Genomic DNA, 17241 nt, shown 5'->3' with positions numbered 1-17241 from the left:
AATGGTGGTAGGTTCGGCTTAGGAACATTCCACGGCGACTGCATGGTGTCCGACAGAAACCCGTTCGGGAATGAAGGCTCTGTTGCCGACGGGGAGGAAGCGGCGACGTAAGGTTGGGCACAGGTAATCAACGAAGAACCCGTCATCCGTCACATCCAGCACTCGTCTGAGGCGTAGCGGACCGTCACCGCCCATGACATCCACGCTGTTGGCTTGGTAGAATCCGCTCGACATGACTGATGCTTTGCTGCAAAATGTGCAAGAGGGAATAAATAATACAATTTGAATTAACATTCCTTACTGCGTTTCGTAGCTATTAATTTCAACACGAGTAGTAATAAATAATTACAATACTGTACGCCACGCGTCTGGTGGAAGACTAGCAATAACACGCAGCCGGTACGGTGCAGAAGTATCTGTACAGTAGTCGTACCCCGCCCATGACATCGACGCTGTTGGCTTGATAGATTCCGCTCTTCATGTTAGGGATTACTGATTAACAGCAGCTGTGCAAGAGTTAATAAATGATAAAATAAAAAATGCGTTATAGCGTTTCGCCCTTTCTACCCCTGTTTCCAATTGTTTTTGGTAATAAATGGACAGTTGAACAATGTTTAAACTCCTAGCACTAGCAAGATTTCCAAAGAATAACGATAACGGCCACGTGAGCACCCCCAATGCAAGCGGTTTTTATGCGAACCGTGTTTATTTCGGTTTAATTCCTCTTTTTGTGTCTCTGTTTAACGAGGCCAAACACACCTTTCGGATTGGAAAGCTTTACCTCCACCGAGCACGATTGGTGGACGTTTGCAAATTGGGTTCCTTTCCTAGCTTAGCTTGCTAAGCATTCACCATAACACAGAACTACAGAATTACTGTTTCTCTTTTCTACCTTTGCAAGGTCAACTTGTAGCATTTTGAATTCGAAATCAGATATAGTATCAAAATAGTGTGTGCTCATCATTGTAATTGTTGCTACATACTGCAGTCTTTCCGGGTAATCACAATTTATGAGACTGCCATGGACTTCATAAATGTGGTTACACTTAAAGCCGATAGCGCTATGCATACGCGTGGCTATGCGTAACCACATTTATGAAGTCCACTGTAAACCTTTCATTTGCACAACTGTTTCTATTGCCCAGAAATGCGCTTGTTTTGCCTATTTCCCGTCACACAGCTTAAACCATGCAGAACGCTTTTGACGTTGACGTTTTGGGTGATGATGGAATGATGCGGTATGGGCGCGTGGTGGATGTGGCCGACACCGGGCTCTTCGTTGATGTTGATTTGCACTGCCCGAATCGACGGCATGAATTGGTCTCCTTTGGTAGCGTCTATTGGCGTAAGAGAATGACGGTCGCCGAACGAGATCGTATGTACACTGAGCAAAGCTCTGCTGTTCCCGTGGAAGTGCTGGTGCCCGAGACCATGTCGGTGCTGTGGATTTTCGAAACGGTCAGTTTCGGCCGCGGAAAACCGCACCTCGCGTGCGGAATGGGCGTTGTCCATTAGCAACACAAGGACAGCGGAGTGGCATGCAACGATCTCCTCCTCTTTGAACGCGTTCGCCGTCCAGTGAAGGAAGCAGTGACTCTTCGTTGGATGGCTTGTCGTCAGGCCGTGACAAAAACCCGGGATGTTGTGGCTGATTATGACGCGGCACTGTCGTATCTTGTTCGTCCTGGCACCATCGTCAAGCGCACTGTGCAATTAAATGATGAATTCCGCTCGTTGTCCAGTGAAGGAGCACAGGACATCATCAAGCGACTAAATTGGTGCCATTTCCGTATAGGCATAACACTAGTAGATGGCCGTTTGGTGTACTCATATCACAGTCGGTAAAAAGCTAAAACTGGTCGAGACAGCAAACGCTCGCTGCCTTTGCTCCTATGAAGCAAGGCTCCGGCACTCGACAGCCATATAATCCGCTAGAGCATCGGCAGAATGATCACCTGAAAGAGTAAATGCTGTTACGCTTATAAATGCGTTGGGTTGGTTGAATACCGGAGGTAGCGCAATGTAAGTGTAAACAACACGAAAGGTCAGCTACATTTTAATGGGCACTTCCGGGAGTCTGTAAACAGCCGAACTAAGGCCTCGTCCCGAAGCTAATCTCGTTGCGATACAGCAACTCCACCTCGCAAGGTGGCTTCGCGTACCGTATCTGTAAGCGTGGCCACTGCATACAGCCACCTCGTGCGGTTGAGCAACCGTACCATAGCGAGATTCGCTTCGAAATCGGGAAAGGCCTAAGAGACTGATCTAGACTTGGAACTCTAACATACTAAAATGCTCTACAGGCAAAAAAGCCTTAAATACTAAAACGACATTAGGACGCTGATCTAACTATGACATCAGTCAGTACACTCATCCCATTAGTAGCTCATTAAGAAACCGTTAAGCAGCACTTAGCATAAAATATACACACACATCAATGATTACGATGGCATATTCCACGTTAACAGCTTACATAACTATATGATATCAGAATTATGTCATTATGCGCTCATCGCTACACAGCTTCCGCAGGGTCCAAAATTTCCGTCCACAATTTACACCGTTTAGCTACTGCGCAGCAAATTAGCAACATTTATTGCTGTAACATCCCCGCATTTATTTTTAGTAAATTATGATTAACCCGATTCCAATAAGAAAATTCGAAAATAAATATAGAAATACTCGTAGTCATTGTCGCCTGACGTTAAGCGTTTGGTACTGATGCGATGTACTAGTGGGCAGGGGCTACACGAGACCCCCATCGACCATGTACTATTTTTTTAAGCCAAATCTGACCACGTATTAATAATCAGCGAATTTTTTTGATCTAGAAAACATTTTTTAAAATTTTTTTCGGAAGAAAAAATTTCTGACTGCCGGTCCCCCAGGTGCCCCACTGATTCTGTGGGCGGCAGCAATTGAGTTTAAGACGAAAAATTTTTTTCTGCGTTCTAAATATTATTTCCTGGTAAATTAATAACGCTGAGCTCGAATATGATATTTAAAAAAATGGTTTGAGGTTTGTGGAAGATAATACAATCTCTAGATTCTTGGCTACATGACGCACCCGTATTTTACACGATCATCGCAATATCGGTGCAAACTCCGTCCACATGCCTCAGGTAGTTTTTAAACACTAAATTCAAGCTCAGCGCTATCAACTTACCTAAAAACAATATTTAGAACGCAGAAAAAATTTTTCGTCTTTAGCTCAATTGCTGCCGCCCACAGAATCGGTGGGGCACTTGGGGGACCGGCAGTCAGAAATTTTTTCTTCCGAAAAAAATTTTAAAAAATGTGTTCTAGATCAGAAAAATTCGCAGATTATTAATACGTGGTCAGATTTGGCTTAAAAAAATAGTACATGGTCAATGGGGGTCTCGTGTAGCCCCTGCTAGTGGGCTACGGTTTTTTAGAGTAGTTCATAATCGACCGAAGCGAAGCGAAGGTCCTCTATGTTCAAGGAAACTGGAATTTATAGAAAACATATAGAAAACATAGTATTATAGAAAACATAGAAAGGAAAGGAAAGTGCACTCGATTTTTGCGGGCACTGCAAGACCGAAGTGTAGCAGGACTATGTACATAGTGATTGGTACCCCTTTTTCTGTAGGCAATCTTCCTCAATTAGTTAATGCTCTCATGCCGGTTGGTAGAATTTTTAGTACAGTGACAAGTGAAATCTCGCCCTCTGGCCCCGGTACGCATTTACGTAAAATTTTGCGGATAAGTAAATGTTTCGAATACGTGTTTTGAAATTATAAAAAATCTTAATTTCTTCAGCTCTTGTAGAATAATTTATGCCGGTTCATGCAGAGCTATGGGAGGTCACCGCCACAACATGTACATATGCAAAGTAGTCAACGGTAGAATTATCTTCTGAATACGAATACGATTTGGTAACGCTGATGGCAGTTTATAAAAGGCCAAGACTAAAAAGCAGAATCCCAGGATAGGTCCATCATGTCAAAAAAACTGGTGACACCAACCTAGCCGGAGGATTACCATTTTCACGAAACTGCGCCGAGCAATGCCGAGTATTATAGAAAACATTCAGTAAGACCTATAAGTACAACAATACGGCGCTTTTGTCAGTCTGTCGGTCATGCAGTAATATTCCCGTCGATCTCACACTAAACCACTGAATATCCAGAACGTAATATTTTTGGTATTATCATGAGTTGTTGTTATAGATACGTATTAGCAGTACTTCATAGAGTAAAAATCAATAACAAGGTCACGTGAAGAATGATAATAAGCGTGAAGAATCAATAATAAGAAGCGCGAAGGCCACGTTTCTGGCATTACTGACTATACCAGTTCTTAAGTTTCTTTTAAAAAAGGGAAAAAGGTACACAAGCGAAAACGGTAGGGTTAACAGGAAGGTGAACAAAGAGAAAAAAGACAGAATGATTCTGCAGGTGTGATTGTGACTTCCGCCAGTCCAAACAAACGACGAAGTACTAAAATTCTCGAAGCTCGAAGTCACAAAGAAAATGCCTTAAGGGAAGTGGCCCGGTACATGGTACCAGATTCGTGTGCATGCACGTTCAAGCACTCCCAAACACTTCTTTCATCTTTGCTTTGTTTTATGACATTGAAAATGCCAGTAGCAAAATACGGGCGCAGTACAGTGGTTGCAGCTGGCAGTTCTTCGGCAAAAGGCAATTCAGTCCTTATATCATGAATTATCCCCGTAAATATCGTGAATTATCGTGTCATCCTTCATCCGTTTTGGTACTTAGTTCGTGCTTGTACTGCGATACCCGTAAGTTGGTAATTAAATATAGGGATTGTACAGGGAAAGAGAAAGCATGGAAAGCAGCTGTGTTTGTATAGGGAAACCAGGGTAACGCTTAAAGAAACATTTGGACTGATAAAGTCTTGTGGCGTTGGGATATGTGCGAGATATATGTAGTTAGGAACCCCGAACCCGGAACGTCTCCGTCAGGCTCGATGCCCGACGTGCTAATGGCGGAATTCGATAAGTACTCAGAGATCCTACTTCCCCAATAACTATGTTCCGATATCTCCAACCACAACAAAATGGTTGGACAAGTCCGAAAACTGCACAAGAATACATTTCCCGCTCACATTAGCTTGGGCAATAACCGTACACAAAGGTCAAGGTAATAAGGTCAGGGCGGTAATCCCACACCGGCAAGCGGGAATCCAACCGGTTTTATTAATGTTGGCTTGAAAAGGTAAATAATTAATTAATGTCACGCGTGAAAACATGGAGCGAAAACAGACGGCAATAGATAAAGCCGTAAGGTGGTGAGAAATAGCCAAAGGTGGTGCAAAAAGTATTAAAAAAGGTGGTGCGAATAGCCAAAACGGGGTGAAAGGTGGTGACATTACAAAGGTGGTGTCAGGGTGGTGAGAATAGGTATTTGCTAATATTTAATACAATATATACCTAATCAACATAACATTATGTATTTATCAACATTAACCAACATAAAATAACATCAGTTTTTTAATGTTTAAATTTTAACTGTGATGTAGTGTGCCAGCGCTTGCAATTTTTTGTTATTTTATTTTGATGGCTATTGCATATAAAACCAAATAACAAATAACCTAAGCATTTTTGTACACAACTCTGTTTCCAGCTTCGCTTCGGTCTAATAGTGCTAGACACAAGCGGTGCACTTCGCTAGTTGTATTGAGACTGCAATATTGCGGCTGTTGCTTAAACCACTCCACTTCCTAGTAAAAGATTTGGTTTTTTACGAAATTTGGTTCCTTCTCTGCAGGGACAGTACTGCGGTACTGCACTGGAGTTTTGCATTCGATAAGTCCTCGATTTTTCTTGCTACGCCCACTTCTGTCGATCTCCATAGACGTGTTTGCAGAGCGTTCCAGTCTGTTCAGTTTTCAGCTTTTAGCTGTGTCTCAGCCCTGCTTATATCGTTTTGGTGCTTCGGATCAATATGATGACATGGTCAAACAGATTTCGGTACAGAGGATATGCGGGATTTACACTGGATTATGACGACATGTGCCACCTGGATGCTCAGCGAAAGGAAGCAAAAGAGTGCCATACACGGAACCTTGCTCAACAATGTCGTTCAAAGTCCAGAAAGTGATCGGCAGGTGACTAAAGTTTTTTACATTTGGTTTGAAAGCCATAAAAGAAGTTTTTACAGCCAGAACATAATCGACAGGTTCGATATGTGCAATCACAAACCCGAATACTTTGATCAACACGGAATATAAGGAGCCAGGGCTGTGTCAACTGCTTAATTTAAAGGTTTCGCTTTTTGTCATGGTAAAAAGTCGACAAATTTCTTTTTGCATGTCATAAGCTGTATGCATAATTGTAACGTGGAAAACTCGATGCCAAAAGGTTGTTTTCCAACACATTTCACCGGATCAAGGCGGAATAACACAATGTGGATGCAGCATTTTGAATTTCACAATTTCTTTGTGTGATTTCGGTAAAAATGTTTGTGTGTTTAACTGCCTGGTAAGTAGCAAATTACCGACTATAGTTGGAAAATATTTGTTAATTATTATTTATAACGGTCAGCAGCCAAATATAGTCATTAACCACCGAAGACTGCGGTGAACAGTTACTCTGTATTAACAGCAATCAAGTTGAGTGAACAACGGCAAACAGTGATTACCAACAGCGCCAGTGAACACCAGAGAACATGCAGTTACTAACAGCAGCAGAAAGTGGTTAATAGTAACAAAAAGTACGAGTAACAAACAGCGGTGAACAGTTACAAAAGCAGCGGCAAACAGTGGTTAAAAGAGGAGAACAGTGACAAGCAGCGGTGAACAGAAGAGCAATTAAATACAGCAGTTAACCTCGGCAAACAATGGTTAACAGTTGCATGCAGCGTTAAACAGCAGAAAATACGTTAAAACAGCGGCAAATAGCTAAGGACAGCTGCATCCCCGAGGCCGAAGAAAAAATGTAAGTGGCGCGACTTTCAGCTCCGAGATCCAGGAAATGTGTGTCTCAAGAGCAACAAGGAAGTGAAGGAAAATCCGTGGCAGTTTGTCCAACTGCAGATCTTCCAGGTTGTCAAGGCACCACTTTTTCTCGCCGTAGATTGTCTTGGAACGCGGGTCAGCAGCCTGCAGGGCGCACAACATCTGCGAAAGAACCGTAACGTGGCTAGAAAATGGCAGTTGCGATCGATAATTATGAATCGTACCTTGCATACAACTTTCTTGAGTTCTCGCGCCGCATCCGTATCCTGCTTCAAACGATCCAAAAGTGTGTGTAATTTCTGCCAATCCGGTATCGGCAACGACGCGTCGAATGCATTCCACAACCCACAGCCGACATTTTGATCAACAAACAGCACCGCTGTTAAGATTTTTGTCGCAACACAAAGCGTACCCTGTTGTTTTAGATAGACATACGACCAAGTTAAATGAATTTCGCAGTTTGCCAACAACACAGTTTTACATGACAAACTGCCGCACATAGTCATAAAATCATTCAGCGTATAAGGAAGATAATTTCCGAAGTAAACCAGCTTCTTCGTCGAAGGAATGCTTTGGTGTAGGACGCAGTCAGTAACGGGGGCCCATTCGTCAGCTACCGGTAGCTCAAAATGGAAGCGGTTGACGTACAGTATCTGTAGTGGGCTGCCCGTCTGCTTCTGAGCAACATGGTTGATCATGTGGAATATTTGTATCAAGTCTTCAATGCCCGCGTTCCTTGTTGGATAAGATAAGGAACCGGTGTGTGTAGTGCTGATGTACTGCGTGTCTGGGTACATACGGTTGAAAACCGCCGCAACGGGCGAAAAACGGCCGACCATCCGTTTGCAACCGCATAAGTAAGTTCTCATCGAAAACCGAACTCGTAGATAGGGTTCTTCGATTAAAGAGTTCCAGAATGTGCACACGGCGCGAAGTTCCATCTGCTCCCTGGTGTCCAAGTGCGAGAATACCTGCTGCAGCAGTTCTGCTGGAAGCACCATTTTTTTGTTCATTGCCATGTCTTTGATGCCCAGCTCCTTTTGTAAAAGGCCGGTGGCCTAAAAACCAAACAATACAATGAAGCAAAAATTAACCTTATATTGCATAACCAGGACCCTGTCACCGGCTATAAATTCAAAAAAAAAATTCCTGTTTTCCAGCAAGACGAATGGATATTGGAATGAGCCTAAAAAATTATTATTATCTGCTATAACCAATGGGCGTGGGCGTGGCCAGAACAGATTTGAAAAGTCAATCGACCGAAGCGAAGCGAAGGTCCTCTATGTTCAAGGAAACTCGAATTTTGTCTGTCCGTCGGTTACATAAAAATAATAAAATTTAAAAATAAAATTAAAAAAATCAAACTTAAATGTATTACAATAATTATATTATTTATTGTACGAATTTGAGTATTATAGAAAACATTCAGTAAGACCTATAAGTACAACAATACGGCGCTTTTGTCAGTCTGTCGGTCATGCAGTAATATTCCCGTCGATCTCACACTAAACCACTGAATATCCAGAACGTAATATTTTTGGTATTATCATGAGTTGTTGTTATAGATACGTATTAGCAGTACTTCATAGAGTAAAAATCAATAACAAGGTCACGTGAAGAATGATAATAAGCGTGAAGAATCAATAATAAGAAGCGCGAAGGCCACGTTTCTGGCATTACTGACTATACCAGTTCTTAAGTTTCTTTTAAAAAAGGGAAAAAGGTACACAAGCGAAAACGGTAGGGTTAACAGGAAGGTGAACAAAGAGAAAAAGACAGAATGATTCTGCAGGTGTGATTGTGACTTCCGCCAGTCCAAACAAACGACGAAGTACTAAAATTCTCGAAGCTCGAAGTCACAAAGAAAATGCCTTAAGGGAAGTGGCCCGGTACATGGTACCAGATTCGTGTGCATGCACGTTCAAGCACTCCCAAACACTTCTTTCATCTTTGCTTTGTTTTATGACATTGAAAATGCCAGTAGCAAAATACGGGCGCAGTACAGTGGTTGCAGCTGGCAGTTCTTCGGCAAAAGGCAATTCAGTCCTTATATCATGAATTATCCCCGTAAATATCGTGAATTATCGTGTCATCCTTCATCCGTTTTGGTACTTAGTTCGTGCTTGTACTGCGATACCCGTAAGTTGGTAATTAAATATAGGGATTGTACAGGAAAGAGAAAGCATGGAAAGCAGCTGTGTTTGTATAGGGAAACCAGGGTAACGCTTAAAGAAACATTTGGACTGATAAAGTCTTGTGGCGTTGGGATATGTGCGAGATATATGTAGTTAGGAACCCCGAACCCGGAACGTCTCCGTCAGGCTCGATGCCCGACGTGCTAATGGCGGAATTCGATAAGTACTCAGAGATCCTACTTCCCCAATAACTATGTTCCGATATCTCCAACCACAACAAAATGGTTGGACAAGTCCGAAAACTGCACAAGAATACATTTCCGCTCACATTAGCTTGGGCAATAACCGTACACAAAGGTCAAGGTAATAAGGTCAGGGCGGTAATCCCACACCGGCAAGCGGGAATCCAACCGGTTTTATTAATGTTGGCTTGAAAAGGTAAATAATTAATTAATGTCACGCGTGAAAACATGGAGCGAAAACAGACGGCAATAGATAAAGCCGTAAGGTGGTGAGAAATAGCCAAAGGTGGTGCAAAAAGTATTAAAAAAGGTGGTGCGAATAGCCAAAACGGGGTGAAAGGTGGTGACATTACAAAGGTGGTGTCAGGGTGGTGAGAATAGGTATTTGCTAATATTTAATACAATATATACCTAATCAACATAACATTATGTATTTATCAACATTAACCAACATAAAATAACATCAGTTTTTTAATGTTTAAATTTTAACTGTGATGTAGTGTGCCAGCGCTTGTAATTTTTTGTTATTTTATTTTGATGTATATATATTGTATTATTAATATGAAATGTCGTCCGACGGCGTCCGATTATGAAATTGTAAAATTCAATATACAAAGTAGTTCCGAAATCGTTTTTAGCAAAACATAAATTACATACATTTTTTGTGTATTAAAACTTTCGCCTTCTACTTACCTGTGCATTACAGAACGAAGTAACGGCTCCCTGGAGATTCAACTTCGAAAATCGGGAGCAATCGATCGTTATGTATCTCAAGTTACCGTTCGCGAAATCCACCACGGAATTTTCTCTTTTCACTAAACTCCAGTTGTCCAACTCCAACTGCTTCAAAAATCTTTGGGTTTCGCTGGTGGACCATAACTGATATTTCCTGTCCAACTGAACAGACATTTTTTTGAAAGTCCTTTCGCAAATGCGGCGTCGCTGTTTCGGCTGTGGCATGCGAATTCGACTGATTGAGACGAAGTCTTTGCGCACCGAATTGCGATACGGACAGCTCCATTGTACTATGAGTCCAGGGCACTGTTCGCGCGGCCCACTACATCGGTAATCGTAGGCTTGGCCAGTTATCCAAATCCATGCACCAAACGGCGCTTCCAGCACCAAAACTTCTACCAGTAAGCCCGACGAGTGTGTAGAAATAAGTCGAGCCAAATCCATTTCGCTTGTCCGGACTGGCATGAACAGTTGGTCAAATATAATGGCGTCTCGCCTATGGTTGCGGTTGAAGAAATCAATGAACAGCACGCCAACTCCTATGTCGACCACGCAACCATACCGCACAACTCCGTCGACCACAACGTCCACGGCGGTTTCGCGATTTAGTCCGCTTGGCATATTTACTATATGCAAATGTATAGTATGTATATATATACATATATAGGGGGAAATCGATAGCATACTATACACCTTCCCTGTACTGCTCCAGTCATCCGTATGGATTCCCACGTTATGGCTGAACAGGGATTTTTAAAAGCACTGCATTTATACCTGCACACTGATGCAGGTGCATGTACCGTCACTACCGTGTAAGGCGGTAGTGATAATCAACAAAGTGCTGCAGTCAGTGCAGTGACAGCAGAATTATTTGCATTTTGCTGTGCGTCGCGCAGGCAGAATCCGGGAAACTTGCACAAATCTGGTTCAAAAAGGCACATTTAACACTTAGATTGATTCCCGTCATTTATTCTTCATTTTGCAACCAACGTTGCGCAGAAGAAGCCACTTTTCGCCCAAAAATCGAAAATCAAAAGGATGGAAGATTTCGAAAACTTTCAAAATGCGAGCCAAATCACGGTGCCACTCCGGGCGGTGCCACCTGCGTCACGCGCCGGAAGTCCATAAAATTCGTTTTTCTAACGTTTAACTCTGAGGTCTTTGTGAATCTTCATGTAAAAAACAGGAAAGAGATTTTCCAGGAATTCAGGGAAATTTGAAGGTAATCACTCATGCGCATTTCGAGATACGCTTGCTAAAGCGACTTTACAGCAATCAATGTGCAGGTATAAATGTGGCGCTTTTAAAAACCCCTGTTTAGCCATGACGTGGAAATCCATACGAATGACTGGAGCAGTACAGGGAAGGTGTATAGTATGCTATCGATTTCCCCCTATATTAGGTACATATATGCACTGATGTATAGAAGTATATGTAAACATGTATATAATATTATGTGAATTTACTCGTACTATACTTACTTTATTTATTGGCATCTGTACTGAGATTTGAAAAAACGGATTTCTGTATGAGCTAATAAAATTATACGGATAATAGCAGACTATGTTTACGGCAACGTGGCAGCCGTTTCAAATATGCTATTGTATCTGATGCAATCAAGCAATTTTGAAGACATCAGATGTTTTACTTAAGCTGGATTTCAAAAGCGAAATACGAGCTCTGCGCCAGAACAATATCAGCGCAAAGTGAACAGGCAAGGCAACTTGGCTGTGTTCCCACATCTTTCTGCACGATAGTTCTCAGGCCCTCCTAAAAGGACGCCATGACTAGGCGTTTTTAGTAACCGTTTTAGGCCAACCGTGGACCGACTTGTGTTGCAATATAAGAGAAATCGGAATGGATTATATTACATTACATAAAACCAGGTAAAAATCAAATTGTGCTTTAAGCAGTTTAATGTTCACGAAACCGAAGCCGATTTTCACCCTAACTTTCGCTTTCGATGAAAAACGATGACGAAATCTAATAATAACATTGTACTTATTAGTAGTTAATAGTTATTACTGATAAAAATGCGTACTTTCTGAGTTAGAAAACACAGGTCTAGGAAACTGAAGTAAGTTAACGTAAGTTGTGGTAAATACCGTTCTGACAAAGAGGCAGGATAGGCAGAAAGAATTTTGTGGCTAGTACAGATTAGACATTTTAACAGGGTTCCGGTATTTTGCTTAAATCCATGATTTCTGATACTTCGGCCAGTTTCGGTATCTCTTTTCCGTCACTCTACAAAGCCGCCTATTGAATTCTTGCGCAGACGTAATACCAGGGTCTGCATATTTTTAGTTCCCGTAAAACTTCGAATTCACTGTAACACAAGTGTGACGACATTGCTATGTGGGGTATGGGAATTTTATGTACATAGCGACGATAGTGTAAATTCCGAGTATAAATTATAGTACGATTTGTTTTGAAAACCCAATATACAGTACATTGCAGCAGCCTAGTCACGCTTTGTTTATTAGTAATGTATATAGTTTCAATGACCAGCAATGTATAGATCCTGGTAATACTTAATAATCATGAGAGGAGAATGAGATCTCTGAAAATCTCCTCATAAATAAGTTTTTACTGTTCTAAACGCAAAACTTTTGCAAAATTTGAAGAAGTGCGCTTTTATTACTGTAATTTACTGTATTAAGTAATTTTAAGTGTTGCGATTGCTTAAGGCATTGTCGTTTCCTTTTTTGTCATGTTTTTGGTAGCTGATTCAGTCACAGACTTTGAAGACAATATTGGATGTTTTTTCCTTTCAGTACCTGTATCAGCAGGGCGCAATCCGAGGGAAACCGAGAAACGGCCGAAACATACACCGATGGGGAAATCGAATCCCGGCTACGTCGTTAGATTCGCGTAGGCAGTACCACTGCACCACGACGCAGTACGTTGAAAGATTTTGTCGCTGTACGTGAGCTGCTTCTCTCGTCACACCTAAATTTAAACAAGGCTACGTATGCTATGCGAAATGGAAGTACGCCCCGGCGAACGTGGCGCTTAGTAGATAAGCTGAGCCACCTATAAGTTTCTGCGCAACAGTTCTCAGAGTATGCTGAACGTGCGCAGCAAACAAATGTTGTTAATTACAGTAGAATTTTACACCAACCGTGGCCCGGCTCATGTTACGATATAAGCAGAAATAAGAATGTGCAACAGGACACCTGAATCGATTCTGGAAATTATGCATATTACTCTAGGCTAAGAGTGCGCTTTGTACAGTCCCATATAATATTAATTGAGGTAAATTCTGAGTGTATTTACTGAGCGACGCTTGTTTTTAAACATGTTAAGAAATAAAGCAGAATACTTCAGTAAGGCAGTATGGCCCCATCTTTATTCCTTAGAGATTTTTGAAAAATTCGTCATTCACGCAATTAAGTCTCCACTTCTTGATAGTGAATAGCGATCACGATATACATAGCCGCAGTTCCGTTATACACATTACATTTGACAACCGGGTGCGAGTGACCCGTTGTCTGAAATGCATACTTGTCCTAGTCTTAGTGTAAGTACGAGTACTCTATAATAGTATAAGCGATCAATTGTTAAGAAAAACCGGACGTAGTAAACAGCCTTTGCTGAGCGGCCGCATCGAGAAAACTCAGAAATAGTATCCGCGACTGATCAGTTCGCGTAAGAAACAGCATAAGCCCTGCGCGAAAAATGAGTGCCGCGTGCAAGCATCCGTAATGGCAATAGTATTGCGATAAGGTGCATGTATTGTACAGATTATCATTGTCATCATAGTAATAATTATTAAACTGAACAGCACGCTCGCGCTCAGGCAGTATTTCAGAATTATTGTATTTAATGCAAAATTGCAAATGCGCATAATAACGCACGAAAGCACCAAACTACTCTCAGTTGTCTGCCTGCATGCGGTTGCCGTACGCGACACACATTATTTTACAGCTAATTAATATTAGTAATAATTACACTGATAATTAATAGTAATATGGACTGTAATATAATGCTAATATAATACGTAGTATGGTATAATCATAATTATAAAAAGGATATTAAAAATTTTATTGAAAACGCTACACAGAAGAGGTGTTTTTCTAGAGGTCCAGCATCTGAGGAGTAAAGCAGTTTTAATCCAGCAGTACGACAGAAAAAATACTGTACGTTGTCATAAAATTATTATTCAAAAATAGCAATTTTCGGGAATGCCACTTACCAACCAATTGATGCCTCTTGCGCGATTAAACCAATAGGTTCGGCGGTAAATTATATGTTTGAAAAGCTCAGTGCTTACAACCATAGAAAATATAGTACCAAGCTTATCAAAACGTTTAAAGACTAAAAACTAGTGAATAAGTGAGGAGAAGAGAAAGGTTACCGTACTGTAGCCTCCAAATGAAGTGGCACCACATTCAGAGCCGGCCGCTGGCTGCCCCCTGTCGGGCATCGCACACATTACGTAGAACATCGAGCAGCGTATGCGTCGCTTTCCGTACATTGCACTCTGTGGTGCCACTTCAGCTGTTACGGTACTGTATATCATACGATTCGTGCAGCATAGTTGCGGCGAGCAGTCATTTGCCTACAGTTCTACGAATCTGGATCCGCTCGGATATACGGCCATCGTTGAGGCTCTGATCATGACTCTGACCCTGAGCGCTGAATCAATGATTCCAAATGCTAAGACTGATACTGAGTACAGCATAAAAGCGTTAAAGCGTAGACTCACAGTTTCAGCACTCTAACTCCTTCGACATTACTCCAGTATCTATGATAGTATAACGAGTTAGTTAATATAACGTTATAATAGTGTACTGTCCCTTCTCATGTTAACTGGGACAAATTCTTCATTTGATTGTTATTACTGAGCGAAGCTCGCTATGTACATATTGAGAGATTAAATTTACATAGTATTTACTTCTACTCATACTAGCACGCTGCACGGATAATAATTATTGAAGACGGGTATTATCACAAATTCATAACTTAACGGTTTGCGTAGGCAAGTCCGTCAGTAAGAGAATTAACATAAACATTTGGCGGTAATAGTATTAGAAACACCAGAGAAGGCAGTAACGATAGAAGCTGTTACACCAAATCTCGTCTATATTTAACCCTAGAAGGGAAGGTTTACCGTTACGTTAATTGCATTTCCCGTGTTTATTTGCATAGAAAACCACTGCCAAAAAAACGATTTGTTCACCCCAGACACAGTCATGCAAATTCGATGCTGCCAACGATAACGCTACGCTGGTGAAAGGCGAAGCTGTCTAACAGATTGTCCAAACATGCGGCTGGTAACGCGCGAATCCAGTATCCAAATTCTGGCACCGATACACTTTCAGGCACGAAAAATACCAAAATTGAGAACCCCTACCCCGATTTTTTTAATCGGAGAGTCCACCTTTATAATCCCGGAAGTGCAATGGAGCCACTCCGATGGGGATGAGTAAGTTATGGACTGCGCCGTTTCGGGGCCAGATAAGGTCCACTTTCACTGCAAATGTGCGAAGAGCAGCCACCTTGAGAATACGGTAAGCCAAGTCGGCTTTCTGAACGTGGCGAACGAACGTTTTTCTCGGGGATTTCCGCTTAACCGGCAACGGACTTCCAGGCGTATGTTGCATCTGCATTTCTGTTGGTGGGAGTCTCGTAACCAAAGCCGTTCCAGTAGTGGTGCAATGGAAAACCAAAATGTACTACAGATATTACGGTACGATTATTATCGCTGTATACAAGTCAAAGTTCTTTCTTAAAGTAGTGTAGCATGTACCTTCTTGCGCACAGCTCGGTTAACCATTGTACACGTATTTTTATCAGCGCACCAATGGCTACGTTTAGCGAGACATATAACATACCTATCCAGAAGTTTATTTTAAGCGGTGTGATGGTCTTCCTTAATTCGCTAAAACGTTGTTTTTACGTCTTTAAGCCGGTAGAAGGCAAAACGATAATGTGACAGGAAGCTAGGTTGCGGAAAGATCGAGAAGTTTTAGAAAGAAGTTGACACTATACTACAAAGTTTTACTGCACCCGTAATGCGGCTGCCACGTCCTTGTCTTCACATTTCATTTTGTTGAATTCAATTAGAGTTGAGCTGAGCGAAGCAGTACAGGCTCCATATGAGGTCAGTAACCCCTAAGCCCAAGCGTACGCATTTTTGCGTAGCCGATGTCACTGCCACTTTTAGGACAAAAAACGGATGTACTGCTGTGATTACTTAGTCGAATGAATTATTATTTTAATAGAATAATATTAATTACTTTTTATTAGTGATGCAATGCAGCTGATCCCTGTTGTTCCCTTGGCGAACCTTGCGAACGCTGCGAATGCGGGAAAACGAGGTGGGATATACATGTAATTAGTGCCAACATTATATATCTGTTTTGCAGTCGGCTTGACACGTTATAATAATATGTAAAGATGCCCATAGCAAACCAAGCACTGTTGGTTACGTACGAACTTGAGTGTTTGGTGGTTGCTCATGATTAAATTTAATGTTAATTTATACCGTTCATTTTCTTTTTGGTCGTACAAATGAGCTTTATTACTAATTGTTACTTACCAATAATTCATTCATACGACCACCGCGCGCTAGTATACGTCTACTAATCGCAGTACACAGTCATACAATGGGGCTTGGGTTACGCTTATTAGAATACAGCTGTTTAATTTAGTTGTATGTTTTTCTGGTTTTCCTGGTTCCAGTTGTCAGAGACCGCTCACTCGAGGCGGTAGACACCTCTCGTGGCTTTCTCTGTCGCCCGCCCGCACACGGCAACGCCGTTCGTGCCGCGCTATTACGCTGATTACTCAGCGCTCACTTTGTCTCGCTGACCAATCAGCGCATCGCTTCAGCACTCTTGGGGGCGTAGCCCAGCGCCTACGAGCGATTCCATGCTTTACGGCATCAGCTGTTGCATACCTGCAGCACGCTGCATCATTATCACGATTCTGACTTGCGCGCTTGCAGCTACTTTTTCACAGCATACGCCGCATTGGCATTTCTGTGTTTGTTTGTAGTTGCTTTATTATTTCACAATAAAGGCATATTTTGCCCCCATTTTCGCTCTGCTTCCGTGTCATATCTGACATGGTAGCATTATCGTTCGGTTTTCTTTCCTGGAACCTCTGATCCCCAGTGAAGGCATAATCGGTCGAACTACGCTGATTGCCTAAAAGTAGGCCAGCCATCCCGCGACCAT

The sequence above is a fragment of the Paramacrobiotus metropolitanus genome, unplaced genomic scaffold (genome assembly GCF_019649055.1).
Source record: "Paramacrobiotus metropolitanus isolate TYO unplaced genomic scaffold, Prichtersi_v1.0 Parri_scaffold0000007, whole genome shotgun sequence".
Classification (NCBI taxonomy): domain Eukaryota; kingdom Metazoa; phylum Tardigrada; class Eutardigrada; order Parachela; family Macrobiotidae; genus Paramacrobiotus; species Paramacrobiotus metropolitanus.
Note: the sequence above shows the minus strand (reverse complement) of the source record.